This window comes from Protopterus annectens, chromosome 12.part0 (genome assembly GCF_019279795.1).
Source record: "Protopterus annectens isolate FY-2018-M chromosome 12.part0, PAN1.0, whole genome shotgun sequence".
Classification (NCBI taxonomy): Eukaryota; Metazoa; Chordata; order Ceratodontiformes; family Protopteridae; genus Protopterus; species Protopterus annectens.
The window spans coordinates 1,117,659,708-1,117,686,145 of NC_056746.1; the positions used below are offsets into that span (position 1 = coordinate 1,117,659,708).

Consider the following 26,438-nt stretch of genomic DNA (forward strand, 5'->3'; position numbering starts at 1 on the left):
ATCTAAGACCAATTTTAGACCTTTCTCTCTTGAACCTGGCAGTTCCCAAGGAGAAGTTCCGAATGGTCACTCTGCAATCTATTCTCCCCCTTCTGGGAGAAAATCACTGGATGTGCTCCATAGACCTCAAGGATGCGTACTACCATATTCTAGTGGACAGGCGCTCCAGGAGGTTTCTCCGCTTCCGGCTGGGAGCCAGTCACTACCAGTTCCGGGTCCTTCCCTTTGGTCTCACCACAGCCCCCCAGGGTGTTCAAAGTATTAGCAGTGGTAGCTGCCCACCTGAGGCTTCAGGGGGTGCAGGTCTTTCCCCACCTGGACGACTGGCTCCTTACCGCCCCAACAAGGCATCTACTACTATTGGCGCGAGACTCCTTCCTCCATCTTGCTCCCAGTCTGGGCACATCACTATAAATACAAAGAAATCCAACCTAGCACCCACGCAGTTCATAGATTTTATAGGTGCCAGGTTAGACACAAGGAGTTTAAAAGCCTTCCTCACTGCGGACAGAGTTCAAAATCTGCAGCTCCAGGTGCGGGCCCATTCTCCACTCAAGCTCAGTTCCGGCGGAGGTGGTCCTGAAGGCTCTAGGGTCCATGGCGTCTGCTATAGCACTTCTTCCTCTCGCCAGATTCAATATGCGCATCCTCTAGTGGACACTTAGTACAGTGGTCGTACCTTGCTCTTCCTAGGCATCATCCCATTGCGATCAGCAAGGCTTGCAAGCGGTCCCTCCTGTGGTGGCTTCACTCTCCAGATCTCCACGGAGGCCGCCCATTTTGTGCTTCCCCCCTCTCGCCACGGTGACCACGGACGCCTCCCGCCTCGGGTGGGGGGGGCATTTTGCAGACCGGACCGCCCAAGGCACGTGGAACGATTCAGAGACCTTACTGCATATCAACGTTCTAGAGATGAGAGCAGTGCTCTTAGCGTTGCTAGCACTTCAGGCCTTTCTTCCCTTGGGAACAATTGCAATTCAATCGGACATGTCGGTTGTCTGGTATATCAACAAGCAAGGAGGAACCAGGTCTTACCCTCTTTGTCGAGAAATCATGAGAGTCTGAGAATGGGCAATCTCCACCAACCGTTTTCTCATAGCAACGCACATTCCGGGTCGGTCCAACATCCTGGCGGACAAGCTCAGTCGCACCATTCTCACCCCTTACGAGTGGTCTCTCAATACTCAAGTAGCGGAACGTATATTCACACTGTGGGGAACTCCTTCTTGCGATCTTTTTGCCTCTCCCTCAAACACCAAGTGCGACAGTTTTTTCGCTCTGATACCTTCTCCAGGAGGTTCCCCAAGAGACGCTCTGGTGCATGCTTGGCCACCCGGTCTTCTTTATGCTTATCCCCCCTTGCCTCTGATGCTCCAAGTTCTTCAGAAAGCCTCTCGGTTGGGGTGCAGGATGATTCTCATTGCTCTGTTTTGGCCTCGACAGATCTGGTTCCCCTTCCTAATGTCTCACTCTGTGAATCCTCCTTGGATTCTAGATCCCATTCCGGATCTGATATCCCATCCATCCCGCTTATCTCCTCCGAACCTGGACAACCTGAAGCTGACCGCTTGGCTGCTCCAGTTCCACTCTTGATCAGGACTCGGTATTTGTCCCTGTTAAGGCGATCCTGGTGGCAGCTCATAAACCATCCACTAGGAAAGTCTACCGTAGCAAGTGGAAACTGTTTTCTTTGTGGGCGGAGCGGCAAGGCCTAAACCCCTTCACAGTTCCTCTCCCTGTGGTGCTTGATTTCTTAACCACTCTTTTCAACGATGGTGCCAGCAGTTCCACGGTCAAAGTACAACTTGCGGCAATTTCACATTATCACATTGGTCATGACTCCAATCCTCTGATGTCGGCCAAGTTGTGTAAAATTTTCCTTAAAGGTACTTTTCTTCTCAGGCCCCGTGTAAAACAAGCGGTTCCTCCTTGGGACCTTTCCTTAGTTCTTTAACAATTGGCTTAATGTCTGGTGTCATTCAAAGGGGATCCAGTGTCTGTCTGCCTGGGATGACATGCTTGACAAGCCACGCTGCTTCGCAAGGGACGGCTTGCACCTGTCACCCCTGGGATTCCGGATATTGGCTAAGGCTCTTGCCACCCCCATAGTGCCTTTTTTAGGCAAGGCTCAAATTCTAAACCTACCACCCTAGAAAACAAAAATGGGAAGAAATTGAGGGTAATGCTGCTCAATGCCAGAAGTCTAAATCTCAAAATGCACGCACTCGAGGCCCTTCTCAGTATGGAGAACATCGATGTCTGTGCTGTAACTGAAACCTGGTTCAAGGCTCCTGAGAGCACCCGGCACTATTAGGTTTTACCTCATATCATGCTCCGGCCCAAAACCGGACCACTCCACAAGGAGGGGTGTATCCATATTCATAAAGGATACTCACACCTCCAGGTTGGTGGCAACGCATGAAGCTTCGGAAACCATCCAGGTGCAACTAACAATAGGCAAAACTGCTCTACAAATTGTAGCATGCTACAGGCCACCCTCTCAAACTCAGGAACCCCACACAGCCTTCCTGAAGACACTGGAGGGTATAAATGTATCTCCAAACACCATCATATTGGGTGACTTCAACTACCGAATATAGACTGGGAACATTACTCAAGCCCTAACTTTCTAGCCCAACGGTTCCTGGAGTTCATAAATTCAAATGCCATGGAACAGCTAGTCACTGTTCCCACGAGAGGAGAAAATATACTAGATCTCATTGTCACAAACATGGGGACAAAATGCTCCACACCGAAGTATATCCCTCATTGGTGAGATCTGATCATAAACTAATCTCACTGGAAATCCACATCCCGCCCACCCCAAACAAAAGACCATAGTGAAGAACTTCTCTAAAGCAAACTTCACACTACTCAAGACTGGTGTGGTATCCTTCAAGGCCCCTGAGTCAGAGGAAACCACAACCCAAGCTGCGGAAGCCCTTACAAATGCCTTCTATGAACACCTCCAGGACTGCATGGATCAGGCAATCCCAAATAAAACCAAGACTCTTTCCACAAAGGGCAAACGTCCAGTCTGGTGGACCCCAGCCATTAACAAACTTTACAATAAGAGGAGAAAGCTATTACATGATAGAACAAAATCCATAAAAAGGAAGTCACCCCTGATCATTATTAGTAAAAAATTACGAGCACTCATAAAATCAACTAAGGCCAATTTTGAGAGAAAAATGACATGGATTCAAAGGACAATCATAAGGCCTTTTTCAGCTATGTTAGGAACCTGGGTGGAAACTCACAGATATGCTCAGAATTAGTCCAAAATGATACAAAAATCACTGAACCCACAGACATTGCCAACATACTGGCAGACAGGTTCAGTGCAAACTTCAACAAACTCTCCCTTCCTAAAGGAGAGATAACTATCCCAGCCGAGTGTAGCCTCCCGGACATCTCAAATGCAGGTGAAAGCTGCTCTCTCTAAAGCTAAAACACAGCATCAATGGGACCGGATGGTGTCCCGGCTGTGTGCTACGAGCTAAATGAGGAATTAAACCCGCATAAGGCAGCTGTTTAATCTCAGCCTTACCACAGGATACATGCCCAAGGAGTGGCTACGGCAACTGTGGTCCCACTCTACAAAGGTGGCTCTACGGACCCTGGTAATTACCGCCCCATAAGCTTAACAAGTCTAGTCTGCAAAGCTATGGAGAGGATCATAATGGAGCTCATAAACAAAGATATAGGGGACTTGCAGACATTGGACCCGACCCAGTTTGGCTTTGTCAAGGGAAGATCATGCCTTTTGAACTTGGTGACTTCTTGAAATAGTCACCAAGGCCATTGATGAGGAAAGGCAGTCCATACAGCCTACCTTGACCTTGCAAAGGCTTTCGACACAATACCCCACTCGGTATTGTAGAAAAACTTACCAGCTTAAATGTAAACCCATATGTCACAAGATGGGTTGCAAACTGGCTTAAGGACAGAACCCACAGGGTTAGAGTTGCTGGCGCTGTGTCAGACTCCAAGCCGGTCACAAGTGGTGTCCCACAGGGCTCGGTCCTTGGCCCCTATTGTTTGGCATCTACTTCTCAGAAGTACAGGCCAACATGGGAGGACTTTGGCTGACAAAGTTTGCAGATGACTGCAAACTGGGCGCCATAGTGGAAAATGCAGTTTTCACTGATATCCTTCAGAAGGGACTCACGGAAACAGATAGCTGGTGCCAGAGCCATGGCCTGAAGTTAAACGCCAAAAATGTATAGTCATACCCTTCGGAAAAACAAGGTAACCCCAAGCTACCATATAGGTGGCAATCCACTAAGCACAGAAGAGGTTATCAGGGACCTGGGGACCCAGGTTGACAGTGGCCTTTCTTTTGACACTCACATTGCTAAAGTGGTTAGAAAGACCTTCTACATTGCCCACCTGATCATGAAGGGATTCACATCCAGATCTAGTGAGGTCATTGTTCCCCTGTACTCTTCACTTATCAGACCAATGATCGAGTACAATGCCCCATTCGGGATGTATCTCACCCGACATCTGCAGCAATTGGAGAGACCCCAAAAGTTCCTCACCAAAAGGATAAAGGGACTCCAAAATCTGTCATATGCTGCCAGATTGAAGAAACTCCAGCTCTATTCAGTCGCATACAGTCTGCTCAGAGGTGACATGTGCCTGACATACAAGGCCATGTCCAACCCGGAATTAATGGACATGCTCCACCTCAAAAAATCCAAATCCACCAAAACCACTAGAGCAAGCGACTTAAACCTTAGCACGGATATAAATAGGGCGTGCTGGAGGGATAGATTTATCACTCAGAGACTCCCTATGCTGTGGAATAAAATCCCGGTCCATGTGAGGCAGAGCACCTCGCTGACTCTGTTCAAGAGAAATCTAGACCTGTGGACGGGAGATCGTAGGTTTACCCCGGGAATCATCTCTGGGTCACTGCTGGACAGAGGCACAACAAACTAATGGGCACAGTATTTTTTCATATAAGGGGTGGCGTAAGCCACAATAATTTGGGCTAGGCTTATAAATGCCTTAGGGCAGATAGCCTAGTATAAACCTATTCAGGCCTTGACTGTCCTCCCCCCCCCCCCCCCTTTCGAGCCGGCAGCTACGGTAGATCTGAAATTCTTATCGTTCAAGACTGCCTTCTTAGTAGCCATTACTTCGGCCAAGAGAGTTTCAGAGCTCCAAGCATTATCAGCTAAACCTCCTTACTTGGTCTTTCATCCGGACCGTGTTTACCTCAGGACCAACCCGTCCTTTCTTCCTAAAGTAGCTTCTGAAGCAAACAATCAATCCATTAACCTCCCTGTTTTCTTTCCTAAATATGATAAAGTTGAATACAAGCTTCACTCCTTAGATGTTCATAGGCAACTTAGATTTTATCTAAACAGGACGGCTGGTCATAGGCAATCCGACCAGTTCATTTCCTTTGCTAAATTTAATTTGGGCAAACCAATTTCTAAAGTCTCACTATCTCGCTGGATTTCACAGTGTATCTTATTGGCTTATCAAGCTTCAGGAAGGCCCGCACCGGAGGGTGTACATAACCATTCAACCTGGTCAGTCTCTACCTCGGCAGCCTTTAAGGCTAGGATTCCTCTAGATTATATTTGTGCAGCAGCCACGTGAGCTTCATCTCATACCTTTATTTCCCACTACAAGTTGGATCTTGCATCTAGGGGTAGAGCATCATTTGGCTCCGCGGTGCTCCGGAATATCCTTCCATGATGGCCGCCCAAGATTCAGGTAGCTGGGGACTCTGTCCCACAGGTTGCAGACAAATGAATCTCCTACTTCAGATTTAGAAGTTATGTACTCACCATAACGTTCCATCTGAGTAGGTGTATTCATTTGTCTGCAACCATCCCGCCCTCCTATCCCCTTGGCCTTTCAGTTTCCTGCATATGTTGCGTTACCCTTTTCAGGGTGTTCTTGCTTTTGGCAAACTCGATCTGAGGTCATGAGGGTAGAGCAGGGCATTATGGGTGAGGGGAGGAGCTAAGAGCGTGGATCCATAGCTGGTAAACCATGCCGGTTCGGATCCGATATCTGATCCATAACCCACAGGTTGCAGACAAATGAATACACCTACTCAGATGGAACGTTATGGTGAGTACATAACTTCTAATTTAAGGCCCTAGCCGAAAGAGTAGCAGAAGTATAAACTTTTTTACCCCATCTCTCTAAGGCCCTAGATTCCCTTTCAGAGGGGAGGGGTTTTTTTTGCAGAGGTAGCTGCTACAGCCTTGGGGCCCTGTGAAATAGTTTCAGGATCTGCCAAAGGAGCCTTATACAAGTGGAAATGTGTGTCCGGCACCCTGTAGTATCTGTCGGGCTTAGCAGGGGCCGGAGGAAGTGAATCAGGAGCAGTACAAGCATCATTAAAAGCATCATCCACAACTGTAAGTACTGGAGGAATGGCTAAAGGCCTATGCCGTGGCAAATGCAAAAAGGTCCTAAGCCTTTTCCTAGAGTCAGAAAAATCCTGGCCCTGCCATTGAAATTGTTCCCTCATAGCATGCAAGGTTTCCCCAAAAGAAAATTCCTCAGGAGGAGAGGCAGAAGGAATGGAGTCTTCTGCATCAGAGTCCTCATATGGAGAGTAAGGGCCCTCAGGAGGGTTTGGATTTTCTGAATCATCTGAGGAGTAATCAGTAGAAAGTGGCTCAGGGGGCTCTGCTCTAGGCCTCTTCTCTGGAGGGGGGTGAGGCCCTGTCAGGGTGAGACTGGGTTCCCCTGATTAAAGAAATGAGATCCTCTGCTAGACTAAGCATTTGAGTACTAGAGCTAGGCCTGTGAGGGGGCTTTAGCAGGCACTGCCTTTGAAGATTTAGCTGCTTTAGCCCTGGCAAAAGCCTTAATTGACATGGATGCAGGGGGCCTAGCAGCTCCACGTGCAGGAGTAGATACATCTAGGGGAATAGTATCTGATAAATCCTGAGAAACTGTAAGAGCAGGTGGAATTTCAGTAGCAGATTCAGCCATGCTGGAAGAGGCCTTGGTAGTAGGAGGCATGCTTTCGGCCGAAGGAAGAACCGCAGACTGTTTCAGCCGAAACAGACACTCTCGGCCGAAATTAGAAGTTATGTACTCACCATAACGTTCCATCTGAGTAGGTGTATTCATTTGTCTGCAACCTGTGGGTTATGGATCCGATATCGGATCCGAACCGGCATAGTTTTCCAGCTATGGATCCAAGCTCTCAGCTCCTCCCCTCACCCATAATGCCCTGCTCTACCCTCATGACCTCAGATCGAGTTTGCCAAAGCAACAATACCCTCAAAAGGGTAACAAGGAATATGCAGGAAACTGAAAGGCCAGGGGGATAGGAGGGCGGGATGGTTGCAGACAAATGAATACACCTACTCAGATGGAACGTTATGGTGAGTACATAACTTCTAAATCTGAAGTAGGATATTCATTTGTCTGCAACCTGTGGGACAGAGTCCCCAGCTACCTGAATCTTGGGCGGCCATCATGGAAGGATATTCCGAGCACGCGAGCCAAAGGATGCTCTACCCTAGATGCAAGATCCAACTTATAGTGAGAAATAAATGTATGAGATGAAGCCCACGTGGCTGCTGCACAAATATCATCTAGAGGAATCCTAGCCTTGAAGGCTGCCGAGGTAGATACTGACCGGGTTGAATGGGCATGAACACCCTCCGTGCGGCCTTCCTGACGCTTGATAAGCCAATAAAATGCACTGTGAAATCCAGCGGGACAGAGAAACTTTAGAAATTGGCTTGCCCAAATTGAATTTTGCAAAGGAAATAAACAGCTGGTCGGATTGCCTATGACCAGCTGTCCTGTTGAGATAAAATCTTAGTTGCCTGTGAACATCTAGTGAGTGTAGGCTATATTCACCTTTGTTTTCATACTTAGGGAAGAAAACAGGGAGGTTAATGGATTGATTGATGTTTGCTTCAGAAGCGATTTTAGGAAGGAAGGACGGGTTGGTCCTGAGGGAGACACGGTCCGGATAAAAACCAAGTAAGGAGGTTTAGCTGATAAAGCTTGAAGTACAGAAACTCTCTTGGCTGATGTAAAGGCTACCAAAAAGGCTGACTTGTAAGACAAGAATTTGAGATCCACTGTAGCTGGCTCGAAGGGGAGTGGTCAAGGCCTGTAGGACCAAAGAAAGGTCCCAAGGAGGAACTGCTTGCTTTATAGGGGGCCTGAGAAGGAAAGTACCTTTAAGAAATGTTTTGCACAATTTGGCTGACATAAGAGGATTAGACTCTTGACCAATGTGATAGTGAGAAATTGCCGCCAGTTGAACTTTGACTGTGGAACTGCTGGCACCATCATTAAAGAGAGAGGTTAGAAAATCAAGCACTACAGGGAGAGGAACCGTGAAGGGATCTAGGCCTTGCCGCTCCGCCCACACAGAGAAACGTTCCATTTGCTTCGTAAACCTTTCTAGTGGATGGTTTATGAGCCGCCACCAAAATAGCCTTTACCGTGAAGAAATACCGAGTCCTTATCAAGAGTGGAACTGGAGCAGCCAAGCGGTCAGCTTCAGGTTGTCCAGGTTCGGAGGAGGAATGCAGGATGGATGGGATATCAGATCAGGAATGGGATCTAGAATCCAAGGAGGATTCACCGAGTGAGACCTTAGGAAGGGGAACCAGATCTGTCGAGGCCAGAATGGAGCAATGAGAATCATTCTGCAACCCACCCGAGAGGCTTTCTGAAGAACTTGCAGCATCAGAGGCAAGGGTGGATAGGCATACAGAAGACCGGGTGGCCAAGCATGCACCAGAGCTGCCTTCTTGGGGTACCTCCGGGAGGAGGTATTAGAGCAAAAACTGTCGCACTTGGTGTTTGAGGGAGAAGCAAAAAGATCGCATGAAGGGGTTCCCCACCGTGCGAATATGCGTTCCGCTACTTGACAATTGAGAGACCACTCGTAAGGGGTCAGAATGGTGCGACTGAGCTTGTCCGCTAGGATGTTGGACCGACCCGGAATGTGCGTTGCTATGAGAAAGCGATTGGTGGAGATTGCCCATTCCCAAACTCTCATGGCCTCTCGACAAAGAGGGTAAGACCTTGTTCCCCCTTGCTTGTTGATGTACCAGACAACAGACATATTGTCCGATTGAATCGCAATTGTTCCCAAGGGAAGAAAGTCCTGAAGTGCTAGCAACGCTAAGAGCACTGCTCTCATCTCTAGAACATTGATATGCAGAAAGGTCTCTGAATCGCTCCACGTGCCTTGGACTGTCCGCCCAAAGTGCCCCCACCCGAGGCGGAGGCGTCCGTGGTCACCGTGGCGAGAGGGGAGAAGCACAAAATGGGCGACCCTCGTGGAGATCCGGGAGTGGAGCCACCACAAGAGGGACCGCTTGCAAGCCTTGCTGATCGCTATGGGATGATGCATGGGAGAGCAAGGTATGACCACTGTACTAAGAGCGCCCACTGTAGAATGCATATTGAGCCTGGCAAGAGGAAGAAGTGCTATCGACGGCCATGGACCCTAGAGGCCTCAGGACCAACTCCGCTGGAACAGAACATGAATGGAGAATGGCGCGCACCTGGAGCTGCAGATTTAGAACCCTGCCCGCAGTGAGGAAGGCTCAGAACTCCTTGTGTCTAGTCTGGCCCCTATGAAATCTAAGAGCTGAGTGGGTGCCAGGTTGGACTTGTTTGTATTTATTGTGATGCCCAGAAATGGAGCAAGATGGAGAAAGGAGTCTCACGAGAGAAGTAGATGCCTTGTTGGGGCGGTAAGGAGCCAGTCGTCCAGGTAGGGAAAGACCTGCACCCCTGAAGCCTCAGGTGGGCCGCTACCACTGCTAGTAATTTGGTAAACACCCTGGAGGCTGTGGTGAGACCAAAGGGAAGGACCCGGAACTGGTAGTGACTGGCTCCCAGCCGGAAGCGGAGAAACCTCCTGGAGCGTCTGTCCATTAGGATGTGGTAGTACGCGTCCTTGGGATCTATCAGCACATCCAGTGGCCTTCTCCCAGAAGGGGGAGAATAGATTGAAGAGTGACCATTCGGTATTTTTCTTTGGGGACTGCCAGGTTCAAGAGAGAGAGGTCTAGGATTGGTCTTAGTTCCACCGTCTTTTTTGGCACTAAAAAGAACCTGGAGTAGAACCCTGATCCGATCTGGTCTGGGGGAACGGGCTGGATGGCTCTTTTCTCTAGCAGATGGCCAATTTCTGCCAAAGCGGCCTCCCTTTGACCGGGTGGTACGTCTGGGAGGGACTTCATCTTTGGAAGGTGAAGGAAAGGAATGCGATATCCCCTGGATATGATTTGGAGAACCCAGCGGTCCGATGTTATGGACTCCCATGCCGCTAGGTGCCCCGAAAAACGTCCCCCGACTGCCTCCAGAGTAGAGCAGTCGGGCAACCCCTCAGGGTTGCTGCGCGGGCCGTTCAGAGAAAGGTTCCCTGGACCAGCAGTTTGTGGCAGACCCTCTGCCTCTAGGGCGGCGCCCTCCCTGTCCTCCTCTGCCACGGAAGGACTGGTTGTCCGAGCAGGCTGGGACTGCTGCGACTTCGAACCACATCTTCTTCTGACCCTTTTGGTTCCTAGAATAGGGCCTCTGGGGTGCAGAGAAGCGGATTCCGACGGCAGACAGCGTCTTCCCGTCCTTCTCGCTCTGGGTCAACGCTCGAACGGTCTTGCCAAACAGAGCAGAACCATCAAAGGCGTTCAAACGACGCCTTGAAGGGCTCAGAAAATCGAGTGGCGGAGCCAGGCCTGACGCCTAGTGACCAGTCCTGTCCTCAAGAGCTCTAGCGGCCTCCGTAGCATGGGAGAGTAGCCGCATAGAAGTATTTGTGACTGACCTAAGAGTGGCCATTTTGGTGGAGTGCAGAGCTCTGTCCTCCTCCGAAATGGACTCGGGGGGGGGGGGATGCAGCGTACTCCTTAATAAGGTCTCGCTGCATCCGAATAACATGTGCCAAATAGTTCAGCGCCCTTACCGAGAAGGTCGCCGAACTGAACATCCGCTTCCCCAAGCGGTCCATCATCCGAGACTCCTTGCTCGGTGGGTGGACTGAGGGACTCTCCTGAGCCAGTTCCCTCTGTGGCCGCCGCCATCAACATGGCATCTACAGGAGGCCCCTTACTCCAATGGGTCCTGTCGGAAGGCGGGCTAAGGATTCTATCAGGTCTTTTGGGAATTGGCTCCACGGTGTCCGGTTCCTTCCACGCCCTGGTGGTAATAAGGTCCACCAGGGGTCGGCAGGGGACACCCAAGAGGTAGACGGGCCCGTTTCGAATGCCTCCAAGAACACGGACTCGTCAGAGGAAGACTTGGGGGCAGACCACCCCCCCCTAATACGGAGCATTTCCATGATGTCTCCGAAGGAGACATCCTCGGGTGACCGTGGGGAGCCTTCCCCTTCCTCCAAGTCCGTGTCTTCAGTGAGAGACTCAGGAGTCAATGTGCCTCCTTTTGCACGTATGCTTGCGAGGAGCCTCCTCTGGGGCTGTCAGAGGAGTCCTCGCAAGCAGCAATTTGCTCCATGGGAGCAACTTGGGGCACAGAAACGGGCTGTCCCAGGGGCCGGATGGTGGAAGCCTGGCCCAGTGCAGAGGGAGCACGGGACGGAGCCGAAGCAAGTGCCGGGGTCCGGAGACCCTCAACAGAGCCCTCTCCACTACATCAAAGCCGAAGGGGAGCCGACCTCGACCAAAGGATCCGACAATAGGCTCCCCTCGATCCGAAGAGTGGATCGAGCCGGCGCCAAGCACTCGGATCCGGGACAGTGCGCTCCGACACAGACGGCGCCGAAGGAGCACTGATCCCCGGATCCGGCTCGGATCCAGGCTCCGAGAGATCGGATCCGGCGCACTCGAGGCATGGTCGGATCCGGTACCAAGTACTATCGGCTCCGACCTCCCCGGCTCGGCTGCTTGGCTCCAGTTGCTCGAACCCGGTAGCGGGTCGGAGAAGGAGCAATAGGCTTAAAAGGGTGTTGAGCTCCCCGGAGGGGAGGCAAGAGCACTCCCATCTGCATCTGGGCCTGGATGAACCTTCTCATCATCCGGTCCAGATCAGCATCCGAAAGGCTATGGGTAGATCTCGACGTGGCTACCGTGGTAGGCCTGGAATGCCTCCTCGATAGCCTCGGAGATCGGGTCTCCTCCTCCTCAGGACCCGGTGAGAAGCACACAGGTGACCGGAGCCGAGAAGGAGGAGACCGCACCGACAAGGAAGCCGGTGGAGAAGCCCGCTTGGCTGGCTGGGCCCAAACAGTGGTCTCGGCCCGCCGTGGTGCTTCTCCCTCCGGTCCTTCTTAGAAGCATCCCTCTCCTGTCCTGAAGCGGGAGTTTGAGTCCCAGGAGCAGGAGGGGGTGCCACAGGGGGAACAACTGCAGCCGCAGGAGTCCCCGAAGGAGCGGAGGTCGGAGCCGAGTCCGGCGGTAAAAGACCCGCCAAGACCAGCTTGGACCTCCGCTCCCTCAGTGCCCTGGGGTTGAACCCTGCACAAATGGAACAACCAGATGTGAGGTGTTCAACCCCAAGACACTTAACACACCGAGTGTGGCCATCAGCCGGTGAGAGCTTATGGCCACACTCGGAGCATTTTGAAAATATGGACTTAGGCTGTTCAGCCATAGTCTATAAACTAACCTAAAGTTACAGAAAAGTAACTTAAACAATAAAAGAAGCACACAGGCCTCACACACACTCTACGTACCAGCGAGGGGAGGGAATAAAAATTACTACTGAAAATTAAATTAATCTAAAAACAGTCAATAATAATAGGAAACCTACAACTTTCACACAAAAATTGTTAAAGAAGGAAAAAATTCTCTATTTTTTTAACAAGAAAAGTCTACTTAGCTGAGAGCTATGAAATCCACATCTAGTTACCAGCGCGGCAAACAAGATCTGAGGTCATGAGGGTAGAGCAGGGCATTATGGGTGAGGGGAGGAGCTGAGAGCTTGGATCCATAGCTGGAAAACTATGCCGGTTCGGATCCGATATCGGATCCATAACCCACAGGTTGCAGACAAATGAATATCCTACTTCAGATCTGCGGTTAAGCCGACCGCAACCACAGACCGCGAGCGTCAGTCCTTCTCCTTACGCTTTTTGGCTAAATGTGAAGTCGGAGTCTCAGACGGCATGATATAAGCAAAAGCGGAGCCGAAAAACTCCTCTGCAAACTCCGACCGACGTCTAAGTGTCGGTCGGTTGAAGGAAGCACAGGCTAGACAAGCTGCTACGTCGTGGTCTGGGCCTAAACAAGGTAGGCAGTAAGAGTGGAAATCTTTATGAGGTATTTGTTTCCCACAAGTTAAACAGTTAACTTTTTCTGACATCGGCTGAGGCAAGAAAGAGTCCCCAACGGGGTACTTAGCTTTTTAGAAGTCTTCAGTAGTAGCAATCTCTGGTTCTGACTGACCGTCACTTGCGAACAGCTTCTGCTTCGGGCGCCACGCGGCAAGAAAGACAGAGGAAAATGGAGTCTGCTGATGCCTTTATACCCGAAGAACTGCAGCTATGACGTCGGGTGAAGTGCGACATCAGCCGAGGCCAGACCCAGACTTTGGAATCCGGCCGACCGAAGGGCTGCCCGAGGCCAGGACAACCCATTTGTTAGGACTGCAGATGCATCCTTGAAGGACATCAGGAGGATCAGTGTTGTATCTAGCTGAAATAGCAGATGCATGTATCTTTATGGAAGAATATGAGAGGCCGTTTTTTAACATATCTGCCAAATATTCCAAGATGAGTAGGATGTTCAACAATGATGCATCATGTCCCTTGCTGGTATTCCAATTGCTGAATCTTTTCCACTTTGCTAAGTAAACCTTTCTAGTGGATGGTCTTCGAGCCTCTGTTAGTATCCGCTGAACTTCATTGGAGAGAGATAAGCTGAAGTTATTTATGGGATTTCCCAGGCTGTTAGCTGCAGTGTCTGAAGATTTGGATGCAGTGTTTCGAAATTGTGTTGAGTCAATAGAGGCCACTGGAGGAGGGCCCACCTCCTGGTGTGACATATGCTCCGTAGTACTGGGTACCAGTGTTGTCTTGGCCAATCCGGAGCTATTATGATTCCCTTGGGCTTCTCTGCTTTGATCTTTAGTAATACTGAGGTCATCAGTGGCAGAGGTGGGAATGCATAGATTGCTAGGGAGTTCCAGTTGAATGAGAGGGCATCTATTTTCCAAGCTTTTGGATGGTATGTCCTTGTGCAAAATTTTGGTAGAAGATGGTTGAGGTGAGAGGCAAATAGGTCCACTTGCCCCATGTCGAAGTGAGTTGTCTGAAGGCCTTCGGATGTAACCTCCACTCGTGTGGATCTGTGAAATTCCTGCTGAGGCTGTCCGCCAACACATTGTCTTTCCCTGGAACAAATTGGCATTGTAACTGGATGTTTAGGCTCAGTGATTTCTCCCAAAGCTGCATTGTCAGTCTGCAAAGGGGGTAAGAGTGGGTGCCCCCCTGCTTGTTTATGTACCACATCACAGTGGTGTTGTCTGTCCGTATCATTAAATGGCCTTGCTGGAGTTGGTGTTGAAAAGCCTCGATGGCATGCATTACTGCCAGCATTTCCTTTTGGTTTATATGCAGATGTGTTTCCTTTGGAGACCATTGTCCTTTTATACACCTGCCTTCCATGTGCGCCCCCCATCCAAGGTCTGAGGCGTCTGTAGTCATGGGCTGTGTTATCTGTGGTTTTTTGAATGACATACCCGTGTTTTCCTGGCTCACCGAGGCCCACCATAGGAATTCCTTTTGTAGGCATGGAATGAGTGGTATGATAGTCTCCAAGTTGTTGCTGTGTTGAGACCAAATGCTTTTTAGGTACCATTGAAGCTTTCTCACGTGTAGTTTTGCTAATGGAACCAGTAGAATGCAGGATGCCATGTAACCCAGGGCCTGTAGGAATCTCCTTGCAGTCATCTGGGTAAGTTTTGCTAAACCTTTGAAGTAACGAGTTAACTTCTCTTGCTTGTCTTCTGTCAGGTAAGCCATCTGAGAGGCTGTGTCTAGTTTGGCTCCTAAGAAGATTATTTGCTGGGATGGCTGCAGTCTTGACTTTTGGAAGTTGACTGTGTATCCCGGAGCTTGAAGTAATCGTATGACATAATCCAGGTTTTTTGTCATCAATTTGTCGTCCGCTTGTATGAGGCAGTCGTCCAGGTACGGGTAAATTTGTATACCCTGGATCCTGCAATGAGCAATTACTGAAGCCAGGCATTTTATAAATACTCTGGGCGCAGTAGACAAGCCAAATGACAATGCTGAGAATTGATAATGCTCTGGCCCTGCAAGAAATCCGAGGTATCTTCTGCAGCTGTGTCTGACAGGGACATGCAGGTATGCCTCCTTGAGGTCCAGAGTAATCAGCCACGACTCCTTGCCCAGCATGGGAAGGAGATGCTGTAGAGTCAGCATTTTGAACTTTGGTACTATGAGAAAGGTATTTAATGCGGACAAGTCCAGTATTGGTCTCCATTGAGATTCTTTTCTTGGAACAAGGAACAGTCTTGAGTAAAACCCCTGGTCTTGTTCTTGTTGTGGCACTCTTTCTATTGCTTTCATTCGAGTCAGAGTGATTTGCTTGATAGCCTCTGCCCTCTGATTTTGTGGTAGGTTTGGCATGCCTTGTTTTCTTGTTAAGGTATGAAAATGAAACCTGTACCCTCTGTCTATAATGTCCAAAATCCATTTGTCCTTTGTCAGTCTGTGCCAGTTTTCTGCAAACAGAGATAATTTCCCGCCCAAGGGAGCTTCTAGTTGTTCCCTGGTGGGCGGTAGTAGAGGAAAGTCATGGAGTTTGTGGTTGTTGGGCAGGTGAAACCCCTGCGTCACTTTGGTTTCCTGGCTGCCATTGTCGTCCCCTGTAAGGGCCTCTGTATTGGCCTCTTCCTCGGCCACGTCTGTTCTTACCCCTTTGAAACTTTTCTGGATTAGGAAAGGACCAGTTTTTTGAAGGCCAATTCCTACTGAATCTGGGGGGTTGAACCTGGAGGAAATCTTTCACAGTCTGAACTGATTTTGCTTTTTCTTCGATGGTCTTTAACACATCCTTAGCATTTGCACCAAAAAGCTTGTTCTTTTCCAAAGGTGCATCCAGCAGTTTTGCTTTTACATGATCTGGTAGAGGTTGATCTTTTAACCAAGCATGTCTACGAATCACTACCTCTGTCATAGCTGCCCTACATGAAGCTTCCAGTGCATCATATCCACACTGCAGGAAGTGATTGCTTACTTGCTGAGTGTTATGTACAGCTTCCTGCAAAGTCTTCCTGTCTAAAGGATGAGGAGAAGCTAATGTTTTTTGTAAATCTTCTAAGAGATAATCCTGATATTGTAACATATGAAAAAGGCAATTTAAAGCTGTCATAGATAAGGTAGTGGATGTGTAAACCTTTTTGCCCCATCTCTCTAATGACCTCGCTTCCCTGTTGGAGGGCAAAGGATTTTTTGAGGTGGAGGCTGAAACTCCTTTAGGCCCCTGTGAAATAGTTTCCAAATCAGCAGTATGGGCCCTGAATAAATGGGAATGAGTTTCTGGGACCCTGCAATACCTGTCTGGCTTGGCTGGAGCAGGAGGAAGAGAATCAGGGGTAGCACTAGTCAGAATACAAATCATCCAGAACATCAAGTACAGGAGGAATAGCTAAGGGCCTGTGCTGAGGCTTCTTAAGGAAAGTTCTAAGGCTTTTCCTAGAATCAGAATATTCCTGACCTTGCCACTTGAAATGTTCCCTCATGGTGTGCAGAACTTCCGCAAAAGAAATATCCTCAGGAGGGGAGGCCGAAGGGATGGAATCTTCTGCATCCGAGTCCCCATAGGTCTGGAAGAGCTCTTCCTGGCTATCAGAGTGGACAGAGCCCTCAGAATCATCTGAAGGAGTAGGGTCAGAGGGTTCAACCCGGGGCCTTTTATCAGGAGGAGGCTGGGATGCTCTCTCAGGATGGGCCTGTGAACCTCTAATTATGGAAATTAAATCAGCAGCCATGGACATAATTTGTCTCCGGAGTCGGCTGAGGTAAGGATTTAGAAGTAATATGCTTTGTTTTGCTGGCTGCCTTAGCCCTAGTGTAGGCCTTAATAGACATGGCCGTAGGAGGCCTGGCAGCTCCACGTGCAGGAGTGACCTTGTCTACAGCAATGGTCTCGGGCATTTCCTCGGTTTCGGTATCCGGAGGAAAATCTATAACTGGCGGAGTAATGTCTGGAATCTGAGTCGCCGGTAATGCGGTGTCTTCAGTTCGGAGCAGTGGAGAGAGTCTCAGAGGGAACCGGAGCACTCACGCTAGGTTTTGGCGTGGAGTCTGTGGTAGACGCGGGCCGAGGATGTCTGTCCCGGTCTTTTCGCTTTTTGGGAGTTTGCGATGTCGGAAGATCTGACTGCATGGTGTAAGCAAATTTATCGCTGAAAAAATCTTCAGTGAACTCCGCCCGGCACCTGAGAGTGCGCTTGTTGAAGCGAGCACAGGCTACACGGGCAGAGACGTTGTGGTCTGGGCCCAGGCAAGGGAGGCAGTAAGAGTAGAAATCTTTATGAGGTATTTGTTTACCACAAAAAAGACAATTGTTAACCTTTTCAGTAATTTCTGACATCGGCTGAGGCAAGGAAAGGTCCCCAACGGGGTACTTAGCTTTTTTGATGACTTCGGTATCGTAGAATACAGGAGCTGACCGACCGGCACTTGCGAACCGCTTCTGCTTCAGGCACCGCGCGGCAAGACAGACTGAAGAAAATGGCATCGGCTGATGCTTATGTACTCCAGCCGCTCTGACTGAGAGAAATGCGACATCAGCCGACGTCGGACCCAGACTTTGGAATCCGGCCGACCGAGGGCTGCCTGAGGCAGGACAACCCACATGTTATGACTGCAGTTGCATTCTTGAAGGACATCTGAGGAAACAGAAGCCTGATCAGAGGAATCATAATACACATCCTGCCTTGGCCTTTTATCTGGAGGGGGATGTGAACCCCTAATCATAGTAAGTAAATCCTTCGCCATCTTGAGTAACTGTTTCTGTGACTTGGGTGCCAGTTCAGAAGAGGCCTGTGTTGTAGTCTTTGATTTAGGAGTCTTTGCCTTTACTAGTAGCTGAGTAGGCCTGAAACCCCCTTCGGAAGCTGGTACCTGCACAGTGGCTCCGGACCCATCCGAAGGAGCACTGTCCGAAGGTCCTGCAACAGAAATATTTAAAGGCCAGGTTGGCTCCTCATGAGTCTGTTTTGGCCATCGGTTCTGAAATGGCCGACAGGGGCTGCAAAAGCGCCTCACTGACGGCTGAACCTGAAGCTGGCTCCGCTTGAGTGCTATCATCAGATTTGAACCTCTGAGGCCTGTCTTTATCCTTGCGACATTTGTGAACTCAGGTAGCCGGGACCGTATCAGACGACATTTTGTAGTTAAAGCACCTACCGAAGTAATGAAAAGCAAAATCGTACCTTCGCTTAATTGTACGTTGATTGAATCTAGCATCTAGCACAAAACAGACAACTAGCTACATCGTGGTCAGGGCCCAAGCAAGGAATACAGTAAGAATGAAAATCCTTGGAGGTATTTGCTTCCCACATGAAATACAATTAACTTTTTCTGACATCGGAGTGGAGCAAGAAAAAAGTTTCCCCAACAGGGTACTTAGCTTTGAGTGGAGAAGAAAATCGTCGGACTGAAGTAAATCAGGAAAATTAGGAGTCAGCCGACCGCACTTGTGAACTGCTATGAAGATGGCGTCGGTTGTCAGCTTTATATTCCTGGCGCTCTGACGTCAGGGAGCAGAGATGAACAACCGACGCCAGACCCAGACTTTGGGATTCTGGCCGACAGAGGGCTGCCTGCCAGCAGGGGAGAACCCTGCAGACATGACTGCAACAGTGAAACACAATGAACATCTGCTGTATCCATGTATGAAAATTATTCTGAAAACCTTCCTGAAGATGTTAAAAAAGTGGAACTCAAATTCTCCCTTCTTGTGTAAAATGCAAAAATGAACTTCCTTGTTGAAGTGGTTAGACTTGTTGAGAAAGGAAAGCTCCCTTTTCAAATAATTCAAGCATTGCCACCCCTATACTGCCTTTTTTTAGGAAAGGTTCAAATGACAAATTCACCACCGTAACAGTTACAAGCAAGCAAACTGAGGGTAATGCTACTCAATGCTAGAAGTCTAAAAGTACAGTTTTGTACCTACCATAAATGTAGATGTTAGAGTGCTAATACAGCTGCAGTCATAACAGATGGGTTCTCCTGCCGTCAGGCAGGTCCTCGGTCGGCCGAATTCCAAAGTCTAGGTCCGGAGTCTGTTGTTGTCGCTTCTTCCCTGATGTCAATGCGCCAGGGGTATACAAGAACCAGCAGACGCCATTTTCTTCAGTTTTTCTTGCCCCAGATGTCAGGTGCCCCCAGAAGGAAGGCAATACATACATTTTTTGTAATAAAACAATGCAATATAATCAAAATACAGTAGTTGCAAGCAAATACACCATAAAAGAATACCCCAATCAGGTCGTATGAGAAGGTGTTGGCCAATAGGCCTGTCCCACGAGGGGAAGGAAGGAGGGAAACCTGCACTGCAGCTGTATTAGCACTCTAACATCTACATTTATGGTAGGTACAAAACTGTACTATGTTCATCGTGCATACAGCTGCAGTCATAACAGATGGGTAGAACTCCTAAGCTAAGAAAGGGGTGGTAGGCACTAGGGCTGTTTAATCAGAGTGCTCTGAAATAATGGAGGCCTGGTCAGAGGAGGGGGATTCTTCCTCCACTCTGGGCCTTTTGTCCGTGGGAGTAATCAAATCCTCAGCCATTTTAAGCACCTGTTTTTTAGGCATGGGGCCTGGAGAACGGCCCTGTGGAGCTTGTCTCTTAGGATGCATGGCTGCTTTAGACTTAGTGAAAGCCTTGATAGAAAAAGAAGAGGAAGGTCTGAAGACACCTTGAGAAGGCAGACCTGTCTACATTTTGAGATTCACCACCAAGAGTGGCTTTGGTATCTGTAGTCGGGGTGTGGGCCGAGGAGCCTGTGACCTCTGGCACAGAAGACACCGCCAATGAAGTGTAGTCAGTAGGCAGGGGCTGTGTTGGCGCCTCGCTGAGAACCGGACCACTTGTAGTCTGCTTTGGCGTGGTGTCGGTAGAGGCCGCGGACCTAGTGTCGGTCCTTATCTTTGCATCTTTTAGACAAAACTGGAGTTGGAGTATCCGACGACATAATAGTATTTTTTTGCCAAAATAGTGCTGGGCGAACTCCACCCGACGCTTTATGGTGCGTTTGTTGAATGAAAAACAAAAACGACAGACCGAGACGTCGTGGTCTGGGCATAAGCAAGGAATGCAGAGGGAATGAAAACCCTTATGCGGTATTTGCTTCCCACAAGAAATACAATTATTAAGTTGGTCTGACATCGGTCTGAGGCAAGAAAAGTTTCCCCAATGGGGTACTTAGCTTTCAAGACGACTTCGGTTGCAAAATTTTCGTAATTTCAGGAGCTGGCCGACCGGCACTTGTGAACTGCTTCGGGCACCGCGCGGCAAGAAAGACTGAAGAAAATGGCGTTGGCTGGTTCTTGTATACCCCTGGTGCACTGACGTCAGGGAAGAAGCGACGACAACCGTCGCCGGACCTAGACTTTGGAATTCGGCCGACCGAGGACCCGCCTGACGGCAGGAGAACCCATCTGTTATGACTGCAGCTGTATGCACGATGAACATCCTCAAAATGCACTCACTCAAGGCACTCATTAAAAATGGAGAACATTGACATCTGTGCAGTGACAGAGACCTGGTTCAAAGCTCCAGAAAGCACCCCTGCATTACCAGGCTACAATTCATACCACACCTTTTGGCCACCTAACCCAGAACGAAGCACTAAAGTTGGAGACGTGTCCATATTCATTAAGGATACCCACACCTCCAGGCTAGTTGCACAGCATAATGCATCCGAGATTATCCAAGTGCAACTCTGGGCAAGACTGCAATCCAAACTGCAGCTGGTAACAAACCCCCCACCCCCACCCCACCATGCCCCAGGATTCCCACTCCTCATTTCTTCACACACTGGAAAGTATTAGGGTACAACCCAACACCCTAATAATGGGCGATTTCAACTACCCCACCATTTACTGGGAAAACTACTCATGTACCAACTTCTTTTGCTCAACGATTTCTAGAATTCATAAATTCCAACGCCTTGGATCAACTTATTCACACCCCCACCAGGGGCAGAAATATCCTAGACCTGGTCATTACCAACAAAGGTCAATTCCTCATTGGTCAGATCAGACTAACAGCTAATTAGCCTAGACATCCACATCCCACCCCCAATTGGGGAAACCATCGTAAAAAACTTCTCCAAAGCCAACTTCACACTTAATGCAGAAGTGACAAACTTCATGACACCCTACACAAATGCACTTTATAAGAACTTAAGAGTGCATGGATCATGCTATCCCCTAAGAGAACAAAGATGTTATCCTCCAAAACAAGGAAGCCAATCTGGTGGTCCTCTGCCATTAACAAACTCTACAACAGAAGAAGGAAACTGTTGCAAAAAAAAAACAAAAAAAACAAAAACAAAACAAAACAAACTAGTTACGAAAACAAAATTGCCATTGACTAAAGACAACCACAAAGCATTCTATTCTTATGTCAAGAATCTCAATTGGAACACTCAGATCTGCTCAGACTTACAGCACAATATACAGAGCCAACTGATATTGCCAAAATCCTGGCAGATGGTAACTTCACCACCCTCTCACCCTCCAGAGGGCCGATCTCTATACCGGAAGAATGCAAATTTCCTATAACCAACGCTGCAGAGGTAAAAACACAACTCTCCAAAGCCAAGAACACAGCATCCATGGGACCTGACCCAGGCTGTGTTCTACACGAACGAAAAAATGAATTGGCACCCTACTCAAGTACCATGTTCAATCATAGCCTCACCTCAGGCTTTGTACCCACTGAATGGCACACAGCGACTTATCCCACTCTACAAAGGGGGAGCCATGACTGACCCCGGGAACTACCACCCCATTAACCTGATGAGCCTGGTCTGCAAGGCCATGGAACATATCATCGTGGAACTCGGACATTTGTAATCTCCAAACTCTGGACCCTACCCAGTTCAAATTTCTAAAAGGCAGATCATGTCTCCTAAACCCGATTTGACTTCTATGGCTTTGGTGACTGCTTCAAAGATGAGGGTAAAGTGGTTCACACAGCTTATCTAGACCTCGCCAAGGCTTTCGACACCATCCCTCCCTCTGGAATTGTAGATAAGCTCACTAAACTAGGTATGAATCCCCATGTCACAAGATGGGTTGCCAACTGGCGCACGGACAGAACCCACACTGAAAGTAGCTGATTCCAAATCAGACTTCAAACCAGTGACAAGTGGAGTACCACAGGGTTCAGTCCTGGGTCCTCTCCCGTTTGGTACTTCTTCTCTGAAGTGCAGGCTAACACAGAAGGTCTTTGGCTAACAGTTTGCAGATGACTGCAAACTAGGAGCCATAAATCGAAACTCTCTTAACGATGTGGACATACTACAAAAGGGCCTCACTGAGATACTTGGTGTCAAAGCCATGGCCTGAAGCTCAATGCCAAAAAGTGTACAGTCATCCCCTTTGGTAAAAACTCTGTACCCATGAACTACCACATAGCTGGTAGTCTACTTAATGCTGAAAATGTGACGAGACCTTGAGACAGAGGTGTACAGTAGTCTCCTTTTGATAATCACATAGCCACAGTAGTCAGGAAATCCTTCTACGTGGCTCATCTCATCACAAAAGGATTCTCATCCAGAAAGAAAAAAAAGTCATTGTTCCCCTCTACTCATCACTCAGACCCATTAGAGAGTAAAACGCCCCTTTTGGCATGTACCCAAGACATCTACAACAACTGGAAAGACCACATAAATACCTTCCAAAGAGGATTACTGGCCTCAAACAGATGCCCTACACAGACAGTCTCAAAAAACTACAGCGTTACTCCCATCGCATATCGCCTACTCAGGGGCGTTCTCTGCCTAACATACAAAGCTCTGCCTAACATACAAAGCTATGTCAAACCCAGAAGTGTTGGACATGCTCCACTTAAAGAAATCCCAATCCAGAGTCCTTTCCCTTTTCCCACGGGGTCAGAACCCAGTCCTGACAGATGGCTTTTATTTCAAAGATTTCTGCTGCAAAAGGAAAAATGTACTTACTTGCAGGACTTTTGCAAGACTTCATTTCTAAAACCTATTCAGGCCAAGTTCAAAACGTCATCTCCGCTTCAGACCTTACTTGTCCGTTCACTAGAGTTAGGATGCCTACCAGCAAGTTCCCACTGGCAATCATTTCTGAATTTTAACACTTCAAGTATCTGACTTGCATCAGCAGCCTTTTGTCGTGCCCTCTTGGCTATTTACTACTCCCAAGAACATTTACAAGCGACTGTCTCCAAACTAGCACTAGAGCCATATACAGCAGCGACTGCCTCCAAACTAGCACTAGAGCCATATACAGCAACTACCATTGCAACACACCCAAGGAAACCACATCAGCCTTATAAAACATGTATAATCTGACTATCTGCTGTACAACAAACTTTCTGGTGAACTTGTCTACAAGGTAAAATAAATTTACAGACATACTAGTGTCTGGAAAGGGGTCTCTTACCACTCCTACATCTCAAGGGTTAGGGTTCTCCCATACCTGCATTAGGTAGTGGGACAGCTACAGAGGTGTCTAAACCCCATTCTATACTGGCAAGACTACACTAGCAGGAGACTGAAGCAGTTGTGGCCTGAGCAGTGGTCTCAACAGAAACGTTTAGCCACAGGCCAAGTCATTTGTTTTGTTCCAATTGTATCCAGATTTGATAGGGGGTACCAGAATTAGGCTCCATTAATTCAGGGAAGAGACCACCACTACAATAGACAGAAGACGATAATGTATCATAAGCCCTTTAGTGTTCTCAATAAATATATCCCACACAAGTCTGCCAAACTGTCCTATCACAAAATGTGAGTTGAGAGTCACCCACCAGCCATTCCTATGTGCGACCCTTACCTGACCATATAAATTCACCCAACACCATGGACGGACAATTCCCCAGTCTCACTAGCCAGCTTGGTAAACATGGGCACCCGGAGGAAGTGTAGCAACTGCCTCGTGTTCAACAGCCCTCTCCAACTAGTCCACACAACCAAGTGAGAGATACAACTATATTAAGAACCATGACTCCATGCTCGCCCACACGAGTACATGTGACCATAAGTGGGTCACATCAGCATGCACGCCTACTACACACAAACCCACATCTACATATGTGGAGGCACTCACCAGAAATATGCCTAAAACACCAGACCCCCCCTCAAGCACATTACACAATACTTTCTCTGCATAACCCAATACACAGCTCACGCACCAGTGTCTCACCTGTCAAGCCCTTAAAGGAAAGCACAAAACCAAACATATTAGTCATAGGTGATTCCATCACAAGACACAGATGTCCCTCTCAGGAGGCTGGATAAGGAAAAGGTCATGTCTGCCTGGTGCTAGGATACACCATAGCACACAAGTCTCTCAACAGGTACTGTTTAGGACTCTGTATTGGTGTGAACTTGAGACGCATATCCCTGGACTACATGGTGAGAGACAGACAGCCTGGACCAAGTGTCTCTGGCAGGTATTTCCCTTAAGCAGCATTTTATCTTCACCTAGGATGATGCCTCAAACAGAAAATGAAAAACAGACAGTTTTGTGTGTCATTATAAGGGGATCCAGCATGTTAGCTGGAGAAGACATGACTGGCACATCGATGCTTTTGCCAGAGATGGTCTTCAGCTATCATCCCTGAGATTTCTGCTACTAAGGTTCTTGCCACCCCTACAGCGTCTTTAGGCAGCATCTTACGGACAAAATTCCCGATATAAAAACTCCATCTATAAAACAATGTTATGCTGCTAAATGCTACGAGTCTTAACATGAAACTGCACTCACTGGAAGCAATCCTCACTTTGGAAGACGCAGACATTTGTGCAGTCAGAGACCTTTCCAGAGCATTGAACCAGCACTCCAGCCATACCAGGTTACAACACCCTTGCACACGTTCAGACCACAAACTGAAGATGTGAAAGCTAAAGGAGGCAGCGTATAAATATTCATTAAAGATAAACACACCTCCAGATTGGTTAAACAGTACAACTCCCATGGAGATAACTGTTGGTAGGACACTTATTCCAAGTCACTGCCAGCTATAGGAGACCATCCAAGAACCAAGACACCTACTCTGCCTAGATGGCTCAACTTGAATCAAGATGCATCTTAACACAGTGGCTTTGGGCAACTTAATTACCCAACCACAAACTGGGTAAACTACTCGTGCTCAAGCTCACTTGCCCAAAGGTTTGACCAATTCCAATGCTCTGTACCAGCTGGCAGACACACCCACAAGGGGTGCCAACAGCCCCCATATTGGTAAGCACCAGATCCAGGACCACTGTAAGGTCTTCCCTGGTGAGATCTGACCACAAATCAGTCTCAGAGCAATCACACCTGCCCTGCCCGACAAAAACTTTACTTGATGGTATAAATAGCTTCACTGCACCCCCCCCCTCCACAGATGGGACTGACAACTATGCAGAGTTATATATCAGTGCTTTATAAAACTTCATTGACTCTGCTGTACCCAATGGCACAAAACAAGGTCAAGGAAGAGCAAACCTGTCTGGTGTCAATTGCCTTTAACAGACTTTCAATAACAGAAAGAAATTGCTGTTTAAGAGTAAGAGGGAGAATGCCCTAAACTCCCTCAGCTTAAACAAGTGACCAACACTGTTACAAAGAAGTGTAGGGAGTAAATCCCTGCAATTTACAAAACCAAAGCTTCTTACCCACTTTCTAGTTTCTATAAAAAGCTAGAAACAGATTGGTTAAACAGTACAACTCACTGGAGAACTGTTGGCAAATACAAGCATTGGTAAAGAATCTAGGACAGAAGATGCCAGCAGAAAGGAGCAATTAGTAAGACACGCAAATCAAAGAAACCGGGAAGAGAGAAATTAGGAGACCGGGAATAAGTCAGTAGGGTTCCATATGTCCAGAAAGGTTTAGGATTCTGCATTGATATTTTTTATACCCCAAGTAAAATCCAAACCCCCCACCCTAGCAGATACCAACATTTAGGAGAATTAATGAGAGCATGAATATTTGGGGGGCAGGCACCTGACTGAGGCGACAGATAAATCCCAAAGAGTGCTTTGACAGACATGATGGGAACCAAACTGGGATATAGGATCCCAACTGTTTAAGGCCTTAAGGTACAATTAGAGGTAATCGGTAGAAAGAAATCAAATCTAAACCACAATGAAGTATGACACTGAGATAAGAACTACAGGCAGGAATTTTATAAAAAGCACATATCCCACAGAAACAAAATGAAATTTATGGAAACAATACATGCAGATTAACTCGGGAGGAGGGAGATACAAGGCAGGGAGAGAGAGAG

The 26,438-nt window shown here is 48.2% G+C and overlaps 1 protein-coding gene across 1 annotated transcript in view; it reads right to left on the reverse strand.

Moving 5' to 3' along the window:
- Positions 1-26,438, reverse strand: part of LOC122817013 (small nuclear ribonucleoprotein-associated protein B') — a 293,067-nt gene that overhangs the window by 141,800 nt on the left and 124,829 nt on the right. The gene's annotated exons all lie outside the window — the stretch shown is intronic.